The 22,226-nt window shown below is 46.0% G+C and overlaps 1 pseudogene; it reads left to right on the top strand.

Moving 5' to 3' along the window:
- The first annotated feature begins 10,434 nt into the window (after nucleotides 1-10,434).
- The window catches only part of LOC125925779 (small nuclear ribonucleoprotein Sm D2-like), a 31,377-nt pseudogene continuing 19,585 nt past the window's right edge, over nucleotides 10,435-22,226 (top strand).

Below are 22,226 nucleotides of genomic sequence, written 5' to 3'. Positions count from 1 at the left end.
TACATACTGTTGCGTGCCATTGTGTGTGTTCTGCTTGCTGGGATATTGTTATGTAACATCATCATGGCAATATATAACTGATACACTATATTACGAATGCTGTTATTGTCATTTTTCTTATAACCATTACTTTTCAGAGGAGCAGAAAAAGCCTCGCCCAGACCCTACTTAGCTGTCACAGGTAAAACATCTTTCTCACAACCTGCTATTCTGTCCAGAGGAAGAAAAGAAAACAGTAGACAAACGAGCAGGTGGCTGCTGCTTCAGAAGTTTCTGCCTTGTTTTCCTGACAGGTTGTTGCTAACGATGCTATTATTTTCCTTGTGAGTGGAGATACCCATGACAGTGTAACCTCACAGGCTGCTATGATGAATTGCTAATTAGTTTAATTAGTGAAGAGCCCTTTTTCCATCAAGTTAGATTCTAGTCTTGTATGTTCCCACGGGGACTTCACAGTATGAGGTCCTAAGAAAGCGCTTGTCAGGAGACCTTCAAAAGGAAAGGCACTGGATGAAGTGCGTCTTCGGGGCTTCTAGCCTTCGCTTTCAAATAATAACGGGCGGCACTTTGTGCCAGGCGCTATCCTAGGTACTTAATGTGCAATATCTCATTTACTCCTCACAAAAACCCAAAACGCAAGAACCATTCTTATCTCCAATGTATACGAGAAAACTGAGGCGCAGGGGATAACATTGGTGTTTGCGAGGTCACGGGGCTGGTGAGTGACAGAGCTGGGATTAAAACCCAGGTCTGTCGGGTCCCATTCTCGTGACTGCTCCCCATGCTGTTTCCCTGGCCCTGCAGATGCCCTCCTCGTCGGGCCCAGAGCTTGTCTGCTCTCTGGCCCCACCCCCCACCACCACACTTGGCTCTCTGAAGAAACCACAATACTATCCCTAGGACCTCTCATGTGCCTTTTGGCACTGTGTTCCTTTCCCCAAGCCATTTGCATGTTATGTATCTGATATTAGTAGCATTGGTTTAACTGTGAGGGAGAACAAACCCTAAAGAATAGTAGACTAAGCCAGATGGAATATTTATGAAAATGAAAGCTGGAGGTCTGCAAAATAGTAATAATAAGTAATTATTATTATTATTATATTATTAGTAATAGTGTATTAGTAGCTACGATATCAATAATAACTAATAAGTACAGGTTCTCCAGTCATCAAGAATTCGGGTTCTTTCTCTTATTGTTCCAAAATATCAACATGCACCTCTGCCTCATAGCCCAACATGGCTGCTTGAGCTACAGGTATCACATCTATATTCTGGACAGCAATGTGGAGGAAAGGGGAAGAGGGATGGTCCTTCCTTCTATGAACATTTTTTTCTCCTATTTTATTCTTTTACCTTTACCTCTTTTTCACCTCATTCTCCTCTTTCTCCAACCAGGGGCAAGCTGTTTCATCCCTCTTCACCCTCCGCTTTTTATCACAATCTTCTGCAATCTCCCTCTCATCTTGAGAATGGAAACAGGAACAGAAGGAACATGGCAAAGAGCAATTTTGCATTCCAATATGCAAGATATTTAGCAATCTGCAGAAGATTTAGTCATAATTAGAGCAGACTAAGAAGAAATAATTTCCACGTCAACTATTTGCTAACCCTCCCTTGTATCCTTCTTTCTTCCCAAATCTCACCAAAGCTACACCTGACGTCTCAGTTTACCAGTTTGGGATGGTTACCTGTGAGAAGGCAGCTCTGAATCTGTGAGCTCTTGCTACTCCCAGAGATAAATTAAACGTGTGGGTTGCTTCTCTTGGGCACACACTTCTTATCTGTTCAGATTCAGGTACACCCAGCTCCGGCTAGAACAGCCCCTCCTGCAGTTAACGATCCTAAGTGAAATAACCTTCTAATTGGGAGTCTGTTCTATCTGTTGAATCATCAGAGATCTTCAAATGTTTTATTATTTTTTTTCTTATCTAAAGGCAACCTGAAACAATGCATTCTTCCCCCATTCTTTATTTTAAATATTTTTTCAATGTTTATTTTTGAGAGAGAGAGAGAGAGAGAGAGCGCCAGAGTACAAGCAGGGGAGGGGCAGAGACAGAGGGAGACACAGAATCCGAAGCAGGCTCCAAGCTCTGAGCTGTCAGTTCAGAGCCAGACACGGGGCTCGAACTCCGGGACCATGAGATCATGACCTGAGCTGAAGTCAGATGCTTAACCAACTGAGCAACCCAGGCGCCCCTTTCCCCATTCTATGTAGCCAGACTGGTTCTTCCAATCTGAGCAGGTCTGAGCCACCATCTTGCTAAGGCTGTGGGAAGCTATTAATCACGGAGATTGAGAGGGACGTCTAAACTGGAAGAGAAGCGAGTGAGCAGTCCAGGCCCAGAGATCACCCAGAAATCAGCAATCAACCTAGACCCTGACGTCAGAAGCCAGGCAGAATAGGCAGGGGGCTAATGATGATCAAACAGACTGGGGAAAGAGGGCAGGAACGGAAGGAAGGGACAGAGCTCAGATGGGCGGAATGTCTGTCTTCTGCTGCTTTGCGTGGGCACAATTGTCTAGCCCAAGAAGGCAACAGAAAGGCATTGCAAGTTTTATGTGCAATTTAAAATTTCCTAGCAGCCACATTTTCTAAACAGTGAAAAGAGAAAGGTGAATTACAATTTAGTGCTAGGGGCACCTGGGTGGCTCAGTCAAGTTAAGCATCCAACTTCGGCTCAGGTCATGATCTCACAGCTTGTGGGTTGGAGCCCTGCGTCAGGCTCTGTGCTCTGTGTCTCCCTCTCTGTCTGCCTCTCCCCCACTCACACTTTGCCTCTCTCTCAAAGATAACTAAACATCAAATTTTTTTTTAAACTTAGTGCTATATTTTATATAATCAAATACATCCAAAATGTGGTCATTTCAAGATGTAAGTCAGAATTTTTAAAAAACAGACTCATGAGACTTTTTACATACTAGGTCTTCAAAATCTGGTGTGTAGTTTGCACCTCTGGCAAGTCTCTCCTTTGGACCAGCCACGTTTCAAGAGCTTAAGAGCCGATGTGGCCAATGACCACAGGGTCGGACAGCACACGCCTGGGCCCTCCGCTCACAGTGGGGTCTGGATCCAGCAGCAGCAGCAGCATCTGGGGGCTTGTGAGAACGGCTGCATCTCGGGCAGTGCCATGGAATCAGAACAGGCATTTTAACCGCATCTTCAGGTGGTGGGCACATTCGAGTACGAGAAATGCCGCTGCAGGAAGGGCGGGGATCCTTTAGAAGTAAATGTCATGTGGTGAGTGTTTCCCAAGGTATTAGCATCGCTACAGAAGTGGCAGGGACGATGTACAAAGTTTCCTCACTCCTCTGGCTGGCTGCTCAGAGAAAAATAATTTAAACAGCATCACAGCTGAGTAAGAAACAGCTCCAAGTGGGGTCGTCTGAAGAACCCAGGACTGCTCTCGTTACGTCCTTAGCAGCTGAAGACCTTGGCGTCCAGTGACCTGGGCTCAGCCTCATGAGACGGCTTAAACGACCCAGCCCTTTGTCCAAGGCAGAAACAATGGACAGAGTCACGGGCAACAGGTAGGAAAGAATCCCTGTCTCCCCCAAAGTAACTGCCCCAGAGGCCTGCCAAGGTGACCAAAATCCTTGCCATTCGATTTACTGCCATTCGAGTCACTGAGGTGTGACTTTCAGGAAGTCCTAGACACGTGCAAAGCTCGTGTGAAAAGAGGGTGTCCCGTACAGGTCGCGGTTTACCTACAGCATAGTGAGAATTTGTAGCACGCACGCAGGAGGACAGGAGCGGAAAGCCAATCCTTTGACAGGAGTAGGAAAAGTTTTGAGGTCTGAAACCAAGTGAGCAAAGACTGGCCCCGAGGGAGGACCGAGGGCATGGAAAGGGGCAGCAGTGAGGAATCCGATGCAAATTCCACAAACCTTCATCTTGTTTCAGTTTGCTTCACTGCGAACCACCTACGTGACTGCTGTGAATAATCCCACCCGTGTAGAGGTCACCAGGGCTAGCAGGGAAGCTTCTAGTCTGGGTTGGCAGGGGCGGGGGTGGGGGGTGGGGTCCCGGAGGGGCAGGGGGTATTCAATACGTGCGTGTGGAATCCACTGATAATGCCGGTGCTGGGAGGCAGAGATGGAGACAGACACAGAGGCAGAGGAGGAACTAGGGAACAGAGAGCAGAAAGAGTCAGTCAAGGCCACAGAGAAGACATGACGTGGATGTGTGAGTCTGCTGCACGCGTGGCAGCAGCTGGAATTATGCTCTTGCTATGTCCGGAGAGGGAGGGTGATGCTGTGTTGACCCAGAGCCAGGCGGGCACAGGAAGCCGGGTTGCCCTTCGGGCCCTTGGCCATCATTAAAGGTGAGCAGCCGGGAAGGGTAAGAACGTAAGACTTTCCCCTAGCACACATTTGTTAGCAGTGGCCACGAGGAGAATCAAACAAACACAGCGCAAGTAAATCAGTCACTGTTTGAGCAGGTGCCCTTTTCCGAATGAAATTGCGTGTGTTATTTTTAATATCTCTTGTCCATCTGCTCCGGTTGTTTCCTCTGGCCCACACTGGAAGGCTCCGTCGTGTTACCTGGATGGAGATTTGACCATGCAGTCACCTTCGCGGAGCTGCAGGGACGTGCTTGGCTTCTCTAACACGCAAACCCCAGGAAGTATAAATAGAAATGTTGCTTTTATTTGTAGACTTAATGCTTATGGGGAAGCTGGCTCAGAGGCATAAAAGCTTACCTCTTCCAATTCACTGAACTTTGGGCCCATAATTCTTGCAGTTCAGAAAATTAAATAGAGGTCAGCAATTTATGCCTAAGGTACCGGAGGTGGAGAGCCAAAGCAGGGCTATTAAACCCGGCAAATGTGCTTATGTGCTTTCAATTTTCTCGTGTTGTTTCTGCCGGGGTCTTCCACAACCAAATTGCTGCTGGTTTATGGATTGAAAAACCTCAGAGTGAGAGACAGCTTTTCTTCAGCACCTCTGCCAAATTGTCAGGACCGGTTTAGAGCCCGGGAAGCCCTCAGCCAGGAGGTCTCTGGGGAGCCCAGTTCCTGTGATAAGCTGCCATTAGCATCAACTTGAGTCAGCGCCCAAAGGCACCGGAGGGCCGGCTCATGTCCAATAGGAGTTCCGTAAACTGCCAGAGACTACCCTTTTTATATGGGTAGGTTTTGTATTTGTAGATTTTTCTTATGACTGACTTGTGTCCCACCCATACTTCGGTTGGAAAGAAAGTCCTGGGGACTGGTATAAAGGGAAACACTGATGCCTAAAACCTCTGATCAATATCAGATACCGGTGGGTTGGTAGTGACCTCAGCACATCCTGGCAAGGAGATCCCAGAAGTGCTGGAAAGGAAAGCTTCTCAGTCTCTTTAACGGAGGGAGAACAGTGACCAGCGTGCTTGAGGAAAGGAGTTGAAAATCTAGATTCTGTGGGAAAACCTTGGAAAGGGCAAATATGACCGTCAGGCACATCCTCCGTGCCACATCCCGGCACCCGGGATGGGTTCTCAATGAACACGGATCGGCTCTAAGACACAATTCCAGGCTTACCGCTGTCCTCCCACCATGTTTATGAACACCCTAAACACCCCAACGCCCAGACAGCCTTTTTTTAGATTCAGTCCTTACTCAGCAAGACACGCATCTGGCAGCCGTGGCCTTTGACACAATACACTGAAAACCAATGATGGTGAACCTTCAACATCTCCCAGGGTCAAGTTGGACTAACTTGCATCAACAGTAATGCGGAGCTACTGGAAGCAGGCGGCATCCAAGTTGGACCCGGGCGGCCTGCCTGCTGCTAGGAGCCATGTTGTCGCAAACGCTCCTGTTTACATGAGAAAGAGCTCCATATTTGCTTGGCAAATAATTCAATACAAATTAGAACATTCAGTTCCAGTTTGGCCTGGTAGCCTCATGTAGACAGGGCTAAAACTTTAGTTGCCTTTTATGAACTACCAAAGGGGCCTAAGATACTAGGCCTAATGGAGACTTTCATGTGGTCATAGAATTGATTATCCCGGTTGGAAGCAAGAAGCTTGAAAGTGCACCAAAGTGCATGAAAGTGGAGAGAAGAAGGAAAGGGGGTTGGGCGGGAAGCTTCCTTACCCCTATAAAATTCTGGACCCCAGTTCTTAGGGCCTGTTTCTCACACCAGGGCAACCCCAGCATCCACAAGAATGCCACGAAATACGCACCCCCAATACAGACTCATGCATTTTCCAATTCTTAACAATTCACAGATAAAGAAATTAAGATCCAGAGATTTTAAGTGACTTGTCCAAGACCACAAGCTGCTTGGCGGACATCTTCGTATCTCAGTCTCAGCCTCTTTCTACCACAGGACAATCTGAGGGGAAAGGGAGAATCTTCCACAGCCTGCTATAGATGTAGCTGGTTGTTAAGCTTCACAGCTTTCATACTCCTGACTTGAGACACAGTTCAAGGTCCGAGGGGAGAATAAGGTTTGACTTCTCTTAACTGGAGCTGTGATTCCTCTGTCTGCCCTTTGCCAATCACGGGGGGCATCATGTCTCCAGACTGTGGGCAACGGCAGGGACCTGGGAGCTGCTCATCTACGTTCTAAAAGCAGTTGCTTGCCAGCCTCTGAGAAGGGCTGGACCGTGAGCCTTACCTTCTTCTGCAGCGTGGGTGACATGCCCACTTGCAAACATGAAAGAGAGAAATTTCCAGAATGTGTGTGAAGTAATGTTGTTGAGATTTTTAGCCAGTTCCTGTGCATCAAGGGTTTGGAATCTCTCCAGGCCATTGGTATTACTTCTTCTGGCACTAAAGAAGGGAGGAAGGAGAGAAGAAAAATCCTAAAGAAACACGGCACGGATGGCAAAAATCAGGAAAATAAAAGAGAAAACTCGGCCTCCAGAGAAGTGGCAACACTGATGCAAACATGCTGACATAAAAGGCAAGTGGCTATCTTGCAGGGTTAAAAAAAAAAAAAAAAAAAAAAAAAAAAAAGTCCGGTGATGGATCACCACGCCGGCAAATGTTCCACGGTATTGAAAACAGAGCTAGCCACAAAATCATTTTTTCTCCAGGTTTTTTGTTTGGGTTGGAGGACGCAACATCAAGGGCACTTTTGGAGGAGATGTGTGTGGCGAGGCAAGGCAGAGCGCCGGCTCCCGCAGCAGTCTTCCGGGCTGATAGCTGCTCTTCTGCCCTGCTCTCCCCACCACACCCTCCCCTCTCCCCAGGACACAAGAAGATGCCTTGCAACCTCAGGGAACGGACACCCCCCGCACTTGCAAGCACAGACCTGGGTGAGTTGAGCAGTCAGACCCAGGGCGTCCTCTGACTGGTTAACCGCAGGCTGGAAGGAGAGCCTCCGAGAGGACGTGCACCCACAGGCACTGTGTTCTGACACCTGCCTTCATGCAGGTCAGAGAGAGTGGTATCGGGCTCTTTCTAAGACTTTTGGGGGCACTCTTAGAACGAAAGGGGCTCCTGGCCCCTCGCTCAGTATCCCCACCTGATTTTCCTCAAACACACTGCATCAAATTAGCTTTTGTCCCGATTCTAAGTCACACTCCAGGGAAAAATGAACGATGCGTTCCTGCCTTTAATCCGCTGCAGTGGATTTCAACAAATATTTATAGGGTGCCTACTATGTGCAGATTGCTGTGCTAGGTTACCTTGGAGGCTATAAAAAAAAATGCTTGGCATGTGTCTTGCCCTCAGGGAACCCTGTTGTAAGCACAATGAGTTACTGCAGCCTGAATGCAAGGGGCACTGAACTGCAGGAGATCAGAAAGGCCAGATGGAGAATGACTTCATGAATACTAGAGATAAGGGAGCGTGGGAGAAGAGCATCCCAGGAAGCAGGCACGGCAGCAGACAGGTGCTCAGAGACGGGAAAGCATGGAGCAGCCCTGAGCGGCTGAAGCCCAGGGTACACGGAAGAAGGGCTATCAGCCAGAAGAGGTAGGTTAGGACTAAACCTAGTAGTCTTGAATGTCAGACTGAGAAATCTGGACAGGAAGGAAAGGAGACTGGAAGGAAGGAAAGGGAAGGGGCTGTAGGAAGGAAAGGGGCTGTAGGCTAAATCAAATCAGTCAGGTGAAACAAAGAAATAGTTGTGAATGAGAGCATGTCCAAGAGTTCCCTTGAATGGACAAACTGTTGTCTTCCTTTTCGTTCAGTGCTTCGTGCCACTGTGCCTCCGAAGGTTCTGTACAATGGAAAGAAAACCAACATCTGGGCCAGACAGATGTGTATTCAAGCAGTGATTCTAATATTACTTAGCTCTGGACCTTTGGGCAAGCCTTCGCAGTTGGTATGAATTAGCTCACCTTCTGACGCATTAGAAGCATCACATCGTCCTCTTTTTTCCAAGTTGGATGAAATGTGCCTCTGGATCTTCACCAGCAGGCAAGAAATGTATTCTCTGTAGTACTTGGGGGTGGGGGAAGGTGAGGGGATGAGCTGCCCCTCCATGGGCATGTTCACGAATCTTGTGCATCCAGAGAACATGGGGAAGGGCCTCTGTCCTTTGGTCGTCTCGGGCAACCCGAGTTCTTAATGCGCGAGCCCTCATGGTCCATCTGGAGGTGGTAGGCTCCATTTTCTCCAGGCCAAGCTTATCACGATCATCTTTCATTAGAGATCCCCAGACATGGCCGTGGAGGGTGACCGACTGCTTTACTGGGGACTGCCGGGGTTTCCAGGAAGCAAGTCTTTCAGTGTTAAAACCAGGGAAATAGGGTGAGTGGGCACCCTGCTTGGCACTCAATGTCCAAACCAATGGCATCCCCATGCCACCCCATAGGATAGCTTTGTCTACCCAGAGCTCTACTGGGGAGCAGGACGGGACTCATACTACCCTCCCATCGGTCTCTCAGAGCCGATTCTACTTCTTTAAACCAAAGCCCCAGCCAGGGTGAGGGATTTCTTCTGAATACCTGGCAACTTCTGTTTTGGGCTTTGAAACAAAACAGGCATCAAACAACTCCAGAAGCACAAGAGTCCAGAAGTCTGAACAAACAGGCCTGACCATTCTATCCATAGGTAAGAGGAGGAAAGTGTAGGGATAAAAGCAAAGGAACAAATTACTCACTTATTCTTCTGAGAGATCAGTCAGGCATTCGGCCAAAAAATACACACTGAGTCTGCACTCTGCCTACTCTGAGCCTTGTGCTAGGTGCTTGGCATGCCGTGGGGAGGTGACAGACAACAGCCCTCTCCTCACCGGACTTGCATTCTGTCGTTACTCTGACACAAGAAGGAAGCAGGAAGAAATCCCTCAAAGCAGTTTCCAGCTGCACACTCAATCTCGATGAGCCGCAGTTACCTCATCTGCAAAGTGGCATGGCGCCAGATGCGATAATGCATGGAAGGCCCTCGCCACACCGCTCTGTCGAGCCGGCGTGCCGCTCCCGGCTGTCCAGACTTGCTTCTTGAAGCTACAGACTGCTTTTCTTTGATGCTTCCTTCAATTTCTGCTACGGTCTTGCTGTGTTCTGGAAGTCTTTGGATCACGGGCTCCATGGCCGCATTCTTTTTCACGTTATCTCTTGTAATTCCCGGACTCTCCGGCACGACAGCCAATATGTGTAGGCTACACAGTTAGGCAGAAAGTGAGAACTTGAACCCGCATCTTCCAATTCCAAGCCTGTACTTTTGTCCCATGTCATATCACCCTCTGGTGGTTCCTCTGAAAGACCTGTTCCCTTTGCCCCCTGGCCTGGAGCTCTCGGGTTAGAGGTTAGGGTTACAGTTGCAGAGGCTGTGACCTAAGACACAGTGGCTTGTATTAGTCAGGGGAGGTTCACTGCTGTAACAAATCTCCCCAAAACCTCAGTGTCGTGATTCAGTAAAAGTTTATTTCTCCAGTAGGACTGTCTGACAAGGATCTATACAATCATTCAGGGCTTTTTCTGAATCTTCTAGGGTTTTTGTGATCTGCTGCATTCAGCCTGCACATCAGAAAAGAAAAAGGGCCCAAAGGATTATACCGGGGCTTCTTAATGGGCTAAGCTCAGAAGTGGCCGCATATTCTATTAGCCAGAACTCAGTCACATGGTCGCACCTAACTGCGAGGCATGCTGGGAAACGTAGCGTCCAGGAGGAAAAGGCAGTGGGGTTCACTGAACACCCAGAAATCTTTGCCAGAGTGGACAACAGGATCCGAATGGCAGCAGTGTCCCAGACATGATCAACTCGTGGAACACTCCATCCACAAAATGGAAGTCTCCAGAGATCACTCCCTTTGCAGGACTGTGGTGAGGATGATGGAATGCACACAGAGCCCCAGGGCCAGTCACGGAGGAGACGGAGCGAGGGGTCATGACACAGACATGACCTCGAGCTCCCCTCACCAGCTTTAGGTCGTATGATCTCTGTGAGCAGAGAACCACATCTCAAAAGGATAGACACGAGCAGTCCGTCTCTCCTCGTGAGAGTAATAAGGAAGCTTATCTGAAATGAATGCTGTCTCAAAATCCCAAGGTACATGGGCACCAGTTTGCATTCAGAGAAGGAGACCATGGGCACACCAGAAACACAGCGCTGGGAGAAGACCAGAGGAGCAACAGGTGAGCGCCTGCAAAGCGAGCGTACTTCCCTTCCAAGAGCTACCTGGGCGGACTCCCAGTGGCCCTCTACCACCTGACCTATTTCTGGAAAACTGCCAACAGGTAGGAGTTTTGAAACTTTAATCTTATTTTAGAGACTAAAGCAGGGGTGCCCAATTAAGCAACCGACGGGTTAAGTGTCAGCGGGTTAAGTGTCTGACTCTGGATTTGGGCTCAGGTCATGATCTCACAGTTTGTGGGATCGAGCCCCATGTCAGGCTCTGTGCTGACAGCATGGAGCCTGCTTGGGATTCTCGCTCTCGCTTTAAATATATAAATAAATATATATAAATAAACTTTAAAAATATATATACATAAATATATATATAATATATAAACTTTATATATAAATATATGTATAATATATAAATATATAATATATAAATAAATAATATATAAATATATAAATAAACTTTAAAAATATATAAATAATTTTATATATATAATATATAAATTTACTTGTATATAATATATAAATACATATAAATAAACTTTATATAAATAAATATATAAATAAACTTAAAAAAGAAAGATTAAGGCAGTGGTTCTCAAACCTGGCTATTTATCAGAACCATCTGAGGAAATTTTCAAAAATACAGAAGGCGGGCCCGAATATCTGAACTGCTTTAAGTTTCCTGGACAATTCTGAGGTAATCAGACTGGCACTGTTCCATTAAATTCATTAAGAACCATTATCCTACTGTATGAAAAGAAATCCTGAACACTTTTTTTGACATACCTATTTATCTACTTTATATAATTTGTTAAATAAAGCGAAACACCACCCTCACGTATAATACCTTCCAGAGTGTTGAACTACACAAGCCAATGCACCATAATGTTAAGTATAGACACTTTAAATTTGACAGATAAATGCTTGAATGGAGACACAGGGCTGCTCGGAAAGCAGAAGAGTTCTACTAGACTGAGTGATTTATCATTCACCCATTCAGCCCGTGAGCTGACAAATTATGATTGAGCCATTTGCCAGGTACTGTGCTAGGCTCTAAGAATATACGTATGAATGGGAAATCATTCCTGTATTTCAAGAAGGCAAAGAAGAAAAGTGATAGCCAAGCTTGCTTCCTGAAAGTACCCAGGAAAATTGTTAAGTTTGTAACATTTTATTAGGAGCCTACGCACCTCCATATGGGAGGGCCATACTTCTCTCTTAATCACATTTCACCTCCCTGGAGTTAATTTGTTTATTCCATGGTGAATGGTCTCATTATTCATTGCAAATAATATAATGCTGTATCAAAGGGTACCTCCTCCAGGAAGCCTTTCCAGATCACCAGAGCCAAAAATAATAGTTTCCTATGTGTTTTATTTGTTTTAGGTCACACCCTACCCTTGTATATTTGTTTTAACGTCATCTCCCTTCCCTTGTAGTGTTGACCTGTTTGAATGCTGTTTTCTTCAAAATATTTTCAGGGGGAAAATCCATTAAAGTATGCTAGACATCTAGCACTTTCCCAGGACCTGAGTGCCACCCATGAGAGCAAGCGTGGCAGCCTGATGGCTGCACCCTTGGCCACCATATTGCAAGTGCTGGCCACCAGAAAGGGCACTACCATGCCACCCTGCAGTGGGTGTGACTTATCCAACATATCCTTTATCGCTGGCATCTGTTTTATGTGTACAGATCAACAGTTTTGACATGTAATGACTGAGAAAAGGTCTGCAAATTATAGTACTGGAAAGAAATACACGAAGAGTAACATGATGTATGTTGAAAGGTAAGTTTTGGAGCAGCTGGAGAATTCTTCAGGGAAATGGCCATGGATGAGAAAACAGGGTAAAAGTCAGCAGGCGATTAAAGATTAGTGGGAGTCCTTTGACATAATGAGGGCCCTAAAACATCACCGTTTCCTGAAGGGCTGCCAGACAATTGCATGAATGGGCCCGAAGGAACACTGCAGGTCACAACTTGAGAGAATCTGGAGGGGAGAGAGGGGCCATTGGCAAATGTACAAAAGAGAGGTTGCAATTCTGCAAGGATTGTGCCATAAATAACCCTTCTAGCTCCAAGTCAGAGTTCCCATTTCCAAAAGGGCATCAACCCTGCCAAACTGGACAGGTATGACTATTTCATCCCGCTGAACTGTAAACTCTTTTAACAAAACATTCTGTGGCCCGTTCACATTTGACATCCTAGGGACTCTACTAGAGAGTCATGCCATTAAAATGAATGAATGGATGGATGGATGGATGGATGGATGGATTTCTAAATGAAACAGACCACTCACCATCCCCGACATGTCACTTAGGAAAAAAAAAAACAAAAACAAAAACAAAAAAACAAAAAAAAACCTCCCAAGTTCTGAGCACAGATCATTTTTGTCAGCAATCTTCCAAGTGTCAGGGCCTCTCCAGAGGAGACCAGCAAGACAAAGAATGTTGGGCTGGGGATGAATCAGGCTCGAACTGTGGATAGAGGCTCACGCTTGTCACAGTCTGACTTTCAGGGATTATTCAGAGATAATCAGACAGTCTCTAGGTTCCCAGGGAGGTCCCATATTCAGTTTAATGAATGAGAAGAATTAGGGGAAATGTAGGGTTCCTCCAAAGGAGTAGGCTTGTCCAGGCCAGAGAACAGAGTGCTTGGAAGTTCTGAGGAGACAGTGAGGTGGGAGTGGGGGAAGCAGGAAGGGGCCGGTGCCGGTTACTACGGAGCAGCAGCTACACATTGGATGGGCTTAGACTTCACAAAAAGAGGACCGGGCTCATCAGCCCATTCCACAGCTCTGTAAGCACAAAATCGTTTGTATTTGGTTTGGAGAAGGTGTCCTGAAAAGCCAGGCTAGAGATTCAGCCCACCCTGCCCACAGAGACATAAGCACACACCACACCAGGGGGTACACCCTGAAGTCGTGCACATCCAGGGTGTCAGGAAAACCCTACCTAGTGGATTCGGCATGGTGGCAAGGGATTCTTCACGTCAAGCTGGGATGTTGCTGTATTTGCTCCTAAGAGGCTGCCTCCCCTGTGCCCCTGTTTGCCAAAGCCTGCAAGGCTGCCCTGCCTGACTGTCCCTAGTCCAGGGGAGGGGAGGCTGGTGTGGAATGGGGGAGACCCTGTACCGATAAACCCAGAAAGGAGATTCAGAAACTCATCCCTCCTCACCTAGGCAATGCAGAGGACTTACAAAGAGAGAACCACCCTGCAGGGTGCCTAATAGGGCACTATCCCCACCCTCCAAGAGGAAGGGAAAAAAGGATTGGCAGTAAGTCTGAGTGTGGCCCAGGTTTATTGTTTGATTTTCCTCTCACTTAACACACGCGCGCACATACTGCGGAGGTGGCGAGGGTAGAGAGACCAACGTTGGGCACCTTTACGGGAAACCATGTGATTTTAGTAGGGTATGAAGTGGGAGAATGAAACGCTATCACTATAACAACTGACATCATACCTGCTCTTTCGAGGGCAACCGTCTTTGCTCAGTAAATACCCTGATAAGCAGCTTGGGGCAGAGAGTGAGACACTGAGCATAATAAACAGATAGCTGTTCCAAGGAGAAGGTGAAAGGAGTTTGCATTTCCAGCCCAGAGTGAAGCTCGGCCAGTACTTGGAATGACAGGGTCGTGAAGCCCTCCAGTGGACAGACACCCAAGACATTTGAAGAATGGGGAGAAACTCAGTTTCAGTGTGAAGTCTGTATTGCTACAATTTCTTACCTTCCCAAACTCCTTATTAGAATCTACTCATCACAAAAATTGCTTTTATGAGTAGAAACTGTGGCATGGAAGAGAAGGCTTACATTTCACATTTAGGTTGATATTTTGTGAACTGAATTTTGTGTTTAGGTTGATATTATGTGACACAGAAACAGCATAAAAGGGACAGTGAGATGATCCATAAACGGAGGAAGCAAGGGTGTAGAGCCGGGACAAAGGAGAAGAAAATAATTCCCCTAGAAATTCACAGCGATCCCGGGGAGTCTTGTGTACTTTCACTAGATGTGGAACTCAAGTTTGATCCAACCTCATCTAGATCTCAGGAAGAGAGGACCCAGCTGACAACAAGGTTATGGACTAATAACACATATCTGCATCGGCTGGGGTTCTCTGAGTCGTCTACTCACTATTGTGGAATCTCCAGGTCTTACCTTCACTTGCATCAAGGTCTCCCCAAATCTTTCCAGAAGTTTCTGACGTGTATGTTGTCCACCTATGCCAGAACATGAACTACCTGCCATCCCTAGTGACCATTGCTTTTCCTCCTTCCCACTGGCAGCTGGCCTACCTCTTATTACCACAGGTGTTGTCTCCAGTTGTGTTGTCTCCAGTTGCTGGCCACCCCTGCCCCAACAAAGCGGCACTCCAGTGAGGTCAATTACCGCTCCAAAGTGTGGGGATTCCACATGTTTTGATGATCTGTTTCTGTGTAACAAACCACCCAAAAACTTACTGGCTTAAAAAAACAACTTATTATTTCCCATCATCCTGTGAATGGACTAAGCATTTCTTCTGCCTCACATGGCATCAGGTAGGGCAGTAGGATGACTGGATGATCAAAATGGCCTCATTCGCGATGGCTAAGGGCTTTGTGTCCCCCCAGTGGATCTCACCACATAGCTTCCCAGGATTCCTCACAGTGGAATAAGGCTGTTATTTCTTGGCTAAGTTCCAAGAAAGGTGAAAGAAAAAGCCATAGATCTTTTAAGGCCTGGCCTCACAGCACTATCTCTGTCACATTCTATTGGTAAAGTCCAAAAGGAGGGAAAATATGCTCCACCTCTTGTTGGGAAGGACAGGATGGCAAAGGAAGAAAGTTGTAGTCACTTACTTACCACATCACCCCACACTCTCTCTCTCTCTCTGACACACACACACACACACACTCCAGTTCTGTGCTTCCTTATATTAAATCTCAGAGCACCCTCTAATTCCAACCTCTTGCACAGTCTGTATGAGAACCACTTGGTCGATTTCTACTGGCAGCTCCCTAATCCTTAGAAACAAGTCCAGGAAGAGTCTGGTAACAGGACCAGCCTACTGAATTAATCCTTCCCCTGCCAAGCAGTCTCTTTCTCCCCCAACTCCCTTGCCTTTCAGTCACCCACACTCCCTTCTATGACCAGCCCATTTATCACAGGACTTGTGTGTTCTTTTGAAGATTTCATTTCATTGACTTACTCAAAAAACTGAGTTCACCTTAATCAGAAAGATATGCATGTGCCATCTTTGATAAGGGGTTAACTATGAAATATCTCTACTACTTATCCAGCATTGGCACAGAGAAGACAAGATCTTCAAAGTGTTGTGATAGCCGGAAATCACTGGAAGCTCCCCAACTCCAACTCAGCACAGCAATTCTGCTCTCTGAAAGTGTGGCTTAGCTGCTTGAACCTCAGCTACTTTAGAAAAACTCCCGATGAGTCAAGTTCCTGAACTCAACCGAACTGGTGTACTTCCAGAGTTTTCTTTTAGTTCTGGGAAGCTAAAGAGGGTGAAAAATCCACCCCCTACCCCCCACCAAAAAAACAAATCCCCATCATGGTACAGTCTCTGACCAGCCTGTGTCTAGACCTAAGACCAGCAAGAGACGTAGGGAAAAAGAAAAACAGAAAAAAGATAGGAGATGGAATTAGTTGAAGAGGAAGAAGAGAAGTATTACATTTCTAAATCCACCTTGTCCCCTGTCTAGAGAAAGGATAAAGCTGCTCATGCTGCAAAGGCGTAACTTTTCCTCCAGTCCCCACTATCGGCAATTAAGACTTTGACCTTGGCCACCTGCTAAGAACGGGACCCAAGGACAGTTAATGTTTACGCAAATTAACCCAGAGAGAAGGTTAAGTCTTTCCCAGGTCCAAGCTTCGCCATTCAAACTGCTCTGCTCCCCACTCACCTTACAGAAGAAACACAGTCGAGAATACTTGATAACAACTGAAGGGACAATAAGAAAGTTTCTTTCCGTTGTAGCTTCCAGCCAACTACTGACTTTTAGTTTCACTGACTGGTTATGAATATTAAAAACAAAAGGACACTATCAGCAAGTGCAGGGAGTTTGTGATAAATTACCATGTTTGGTTTATGTTGATTAATTGCAATTCCTTATGGAGGCAGGTGGTGGACATTCACGGTATTTCCATTTTCTGGAGATTATCAGCAGATAATCTTCCGGGTGGAAACACAGGAGCAACTCAGAACAGTGAATGGTGGGTTGCTGATTGCTCTGTGATTAGTTCTTCCTATCATCATCCCATAGAAAGGCAAATTTCTAACTCACACGGACATGGACTTTCATCTGGAGGCAGGAACGGCAAAATAGGTTCTCCTCCAATGAGAAAAATCACGTAGAATAGGAGAAGCACTCCGGGCCCCACACTGTGCACCTCTCTGCCACTATTCCCGCTGCTAGGTCTGAAGGTCACGTCCTTTACCCTTCCTGTCTCCCTCCATCGTCCACCCTCTTCTTCACCCATCCGACCCGGACTCTATCTTATCTAAAAGCCTCTCCCCACCCCTCAGATGAGGCAGGCACTGTTCTCTGCGCTCCTTCATTCCCTGTGCACACCCCCACTATTGCACTTACAGCAGTGTGTTGAAGTTACTTGTTCGTGTGTCTCTTGAGAACAGCAGCCTGTAAATCACTGTGTCTTCTTCGGCTTTGCACCATTAGATCACAATCCCCTGCCACATAGAAAGTATCGAGTCTACACTGAACCGAATTACTACTATGTGACATTCACCATCCTCTTCCTTCTCCTCAATGTTACCAAACAAGTTATATTATTACGTCTCATAGTCACACGGCTGAATTGAATGCATCTCAAAGAAACTTTGAGCCTACCTGACCTCTGCTCTCTAGAATGAGGTGTGTGAACATTTACATCGTTGCAACAGCAGCTCTTTCCTATTCTTTTTTTTTTTTTTTTTTGAGGAAGGGAGGGGCAGAGAGAGGGGGAGATAGAGCATCCCAAGCAGTTTCCTCACTGTCAGTGCAGAGAGAGCCCAATGCAGGGCTCGAACTCAGGATCCATGAGAATCATGACCCAAGGCAAAATCAAGAGTCACATGCTTAACCGACTGAGCCACACGGGCACCCCTTCTACTTCTTTCTTGACTTAATCTCTGAATGGCTTTTCCAGTAGGAAGTCATCTACATTCTCTCCTGAGTTCCTACTGTACTAAAGGCAGGTGTCTGTGAGATGTGTGTCCCATTTTGGGAATGCTGTCCCACTGCCTGATGAGACCAACTGAGGAGTTGCCTTCATCAACCCGTTACATGGACACTCCCCCACACATAGGCTCATAAACATATAATAAAAATTTCTGACTTTTTCTTTGAAAAGCCCACCTAAAGCTTTTCAAAATCCTAAGTACCCTTGATCGGATTTCAAATGCATAGAGTTATTTTTTAATTGCACTCAAAAAAATTATCTTTTGCTTAGCTTCCTGTCAAAGTTGGCCAATGCCAAACTTCAAGGCCCACATGTTTTGGGGCATCTTCTGGTGAGTTTCTTTTTTTTTTTTTTTTTTCACCTTTCCAGCTTTCCAAAATCAAGGGTAATTCCACAAAGGCTCTACAGTCTTTCTGTTGACATCACCAAAAATTAGGATGGACCTTATAGATGTTCTGCATTTGGGTTGAATTATTACAGCCATGTAGATGAGAATCCTCAGATTATGTAAGATGTACAAGTATTTCCTAGAAGGAAATGGTACATTTCAGACAGGTAAGGAGGTAGGTGGGCAGATGGAGAGGCAGGCGGGTGAGTAGACGGGTAAATAAGCAGCATCTCCTTACTAACCAGCATTCTGAGATGACTCCCCTCCCTACTAACCAGCATTCTGGATGACCCGCTGCTCTCCTCTGGCCTGTTTCTAGTTCTCTGAAACTGAGGGCTAGTGGGTCACTACACTCTGCTGAAGGCCTCTGAGTCTCTGAGGTAATCCATGCTTAGCTATGAGGTCATCAGCCCGCCTTCTCATTCCACGCTTCTGTTTTCACTACCATTGTGTCTGTAGTCCCTTCTGACCTCCTCTACTGATATTCCCAGGGGAATTCTAGATCTGCTGACATCTGCTTTCTTAAATTTCATTTCTTTACGGCCCTGGGATTCTAACACTTCTCAGTTGATAGCCCCTTCCCCCACAGGGGTGGGTCACCCTTCAGTCTTCAAATGCTTTCTTCATGTTAACAAGTACCAAAGGCCCCTGACTTCCTTGTTTCCTGCGGCAAATGGTTCTGAAGTGACCTGAAAAGTTCATGTAACTTCCTTACATGCCTCACTCGCTGACCTCCAGAGAAGTGGGGCCTTCTGGCTCACCCTGGCTCCCAGTCACCTGTTTCTAATTGCATCTGTCCCCGTATGTGCCACAGGCTTTGGTTTCACAGCCTGGGATGAGCGGTCTAGGGAGACTGCCTTCCCCGCCTTCCCCAAACACCTCCAGCCTGAGAGGAGCTGTCACGGATATCCCCTCATTTGATAGTTTTCCTTTTAATATTTATAAACAGGAAAGTATTTTTCTCTCCCCCACTTGAAATGTATATATTCAGTCATTAAAAGGCATTGACATTGCGGAGGTAATGGCCTGCCGGCAGATTTACAACAGGAACTATCTCACTGCCTGCAGGCCTGTGCGTTTTAATATAATTAAAAGGCTTCTGTTTGGAATCTTAGCTAATTAATATTCATGCTTTCCTCCTTCCACCTGCCATTCCCAATTTGCTGTCTTTTAGGAGATTGATCATGGCCCAATTAATCCCACCACCAGTCAAAGCAAACAGGCAGGGGAAGAATGGGGAAAATGCTATTGCACTGTTGGCTTCTTAATGAGGAAAAAAGCATTTTAACTAATGGAAATCTTCTTCTGGTTCATGAGGAAAGTCAAGGAAGGGTCTCTATAAATCCGGGAACTTGGTAGGGATGGAACTGCTGAGCAGGGATTGTAGGTGAATTGCTCACAGTGAAGTGAGTTCAATTTATTAATTTTTAAGTGTCTGAACAAGTTTCATTCATGCCAGAAATCACAGAAGAATAGGAATTTGAAGAGGTTGGTAACAGATTTTTTTTTTAAGTAAAATAAAGTGAAAGTGACAATGACAGTAATCAACATTCAGTACCTGAGAAAAGAAAAGAAAAGAACAAAGAAAAGTGGTTTACCTTTAGGGACCTTTGAGAGCCAATCAGATTCCTGGATATAGTCACATGGTCACTTGATTTTCTTTGTCCCGCCATCCTTCAACACCAAAGCTTAGGGGATCCTGGGTGACTCAGTCGGTTGAATGTCCTGCTCTTGATTTTGGCTCGGGTCATGATCTCAGGGTTGTAAGATCAAGCCCAGGGTCAGGCTCTGTGCTGAGTTCTGAGTGTGGAACCTACTAACGCCGCTCTCTCTCTCTCTCTCTCTCTCTCTCTCCCACACACACACACACACACACACACATAAATATATACATACATACATAAACAAACAAACAAACAAACAAACAAACAGCAAAGCTTACCATTGGAAACTGTTTTGCCTTAAAAAACATAGCCTGAATGAGAGACCGGGCCATGGTAAGGAATGAGGATAAGAGTGTTAATGATTAAACTTTTCTCAGATATGTGAAAGCAGGCAGAGGAGAGAATATAGCTCTCTCTACTTGACTTCAAAGGACAGAAAGGGGAATCTTGTCAGCATTTGTGATGAAACGTTTGATAGCCACGCACCTGAGCTTGAGGGAGATCTGAGGAAAGCAACCGCTTTAGGGCTCTGCCTTCCCCCACAGAGCTGCTCTTCCCCATCTGAGTGTCCCAAGAACATATTGTCTAATGATGTGGGCGAGCCCAAGAGAAAGCCACCAAGAGAAGAGCCCCTCACATTCAGGCTGGCAGACACAGGCCAGTGGCTTCACCACTCTGAGTCTCATCCATAAAATGGGAAAACAATGTCACCTTCAGAGGATTGTTTTGAGGACTAAATGAGAAAACACCTTTAAAGTGCCCAGTGTTGGGGCACCTGGGTGGCTCAGTCGCTTAAGCATCCGACTTCGGCTCAGGTCGTGATCTTGCAGTTTGCAATCCCTGCATCGGGTTCTGTGCTGACAGCTCAGAGCCTGGAGCCTGTTTCAGATTCTGTGTCCCCGTCGCTCTCTGCCCCTCCCCCACTTGGGCTCTGTCTCTCTCTGTCTCAAAATAAATAAACATTAAAAAATTAAAAAATAAAATAAAATAAAGTGCTCAGTGTAATGCTCAGTAAATACTAATTCCGGCTGTGTATCTCCTATGGAACAAAGTGCAGAAGTGGCCACTACTCCGTGCTGTAGTGAAGACCACTTTTCCAGAAGGAATAAAGAAAGGTGGGGTGAAGAGGAACTCACTCTCTTGGCCACAAAAATGTATAGGAAGTACAAAAAGCCACAGTGGAGTTTATCACATTTAAGTCTGTCTTGCCCAGTACATTGGGTATTAATAATGGAACAAAGAGGGGTTACGGAAACAAGATAAAAATAAACCTAAAGCACTGGGTTTATGCAATAGGTACATGTCATTTGTTCTCCTGATGAGTCGCCAGTCTGAGAAACCTGTTTAGGTTCATCAGGAAGTCCACGAACAGGCTGCAGCTTAATTGTCCTACCATGGTCGCTCCCATTGTGAGCTGGGGCTTTTTATCTTTTACAAGTTGGAGCGATCCTATCCTTCTGGAGGAGACCACGTATGGACTGTATTGCTGACCCATCCAACCAGAAAGCCCTTGTACAGTTTCCAACTATCAAACTCCCACTCATCCTTTAGGGCAGCTCAAGTGTCCCCTTCTCTGAAAAGCCATCCCCATTAACCTGGTCAGAACTAACCATTCTTTACCTTGCATCCCCAAAGAACATTCCTGCTCTGTTAACATCTATGGGTCTCTCTGCCTCAGTTAATGATGAGAATATTTGCTAACAGCTACTGAACCTTCCAAGCCCAAACACTATGCTCAATGTTTTACTGGCACTATCTCGCTTAATCCTTGGAGATGTATTTTTTTTTATTCTCTCCATTTTATTGGTAAAGAAACCGAAGTTTAGTGAATATCATGAATATCTAGCCCATGGTTGCAGAGCTGGTAAAACAAGATCAGGACCAAGCTGGTCAGACTCCACAGCCCCCATATTCTCATTCATTGTTGTCTCTTCAGCAATGCTTAATACATATTAAGAGTTCAACAAAGGTTTGTACACAGAATAAGGATCCCTTTGATGGGATGCAGAAGTATACCTGACCAGTGGGGACAGTCTGAAATGGGCAAAACCCACCGCAGACACACATGAGAGGAAAAGGCTCTCTGTTGTCATCCTTGTCACCATATTCCCACAGAGCTTCCTTTTTGGTCCCAGCCACACCTAAGATTTTATGCAAAGTCCAAAATTTCCTTGAAACAGTTTCAACCTATGAAGAATGCTGTGAAAAAATAATTTTATGCCTCTTTTTTTAAGTCTTATTTTGTCAAAACATTCTTTTTGGTGATGAGCCTCAACTGCAATGAAACAGAGGCTGACCCTCTCTCCATATTCCTCCCCCGCTCACACTCTGTCTCTGTCTCAAAAATAAATAAAGATTTTTTTTTAAGTTTAAAAAGAAAAGTGGGGCAGGGGGGACACCTGGGTGGCTCAGTCAGTTGTGCGTCCAACTTTGGCTCAGGTCATGAACTCAGGGTTCATAGGTTCGAGCCCCACGTCAGGCTCTGTGCTGGCG

The sequence above is a fragment of the Panthera uncia genome, chromosome F1, assembly GCF_023721935.1.
Source record: "Panthera uncia isolate 11264 chromosome F1, Puncia_PCG_1.0, whole genome shotgun sequence".
NCBI lineage: Eukaryota > Metazoa > Chordata > Mammalia > Carnivora > Felidae > Panthera > Panthera uncia.
This window is presented reverse-complemented; position numbering and strand designations above follow the sequence as displayed.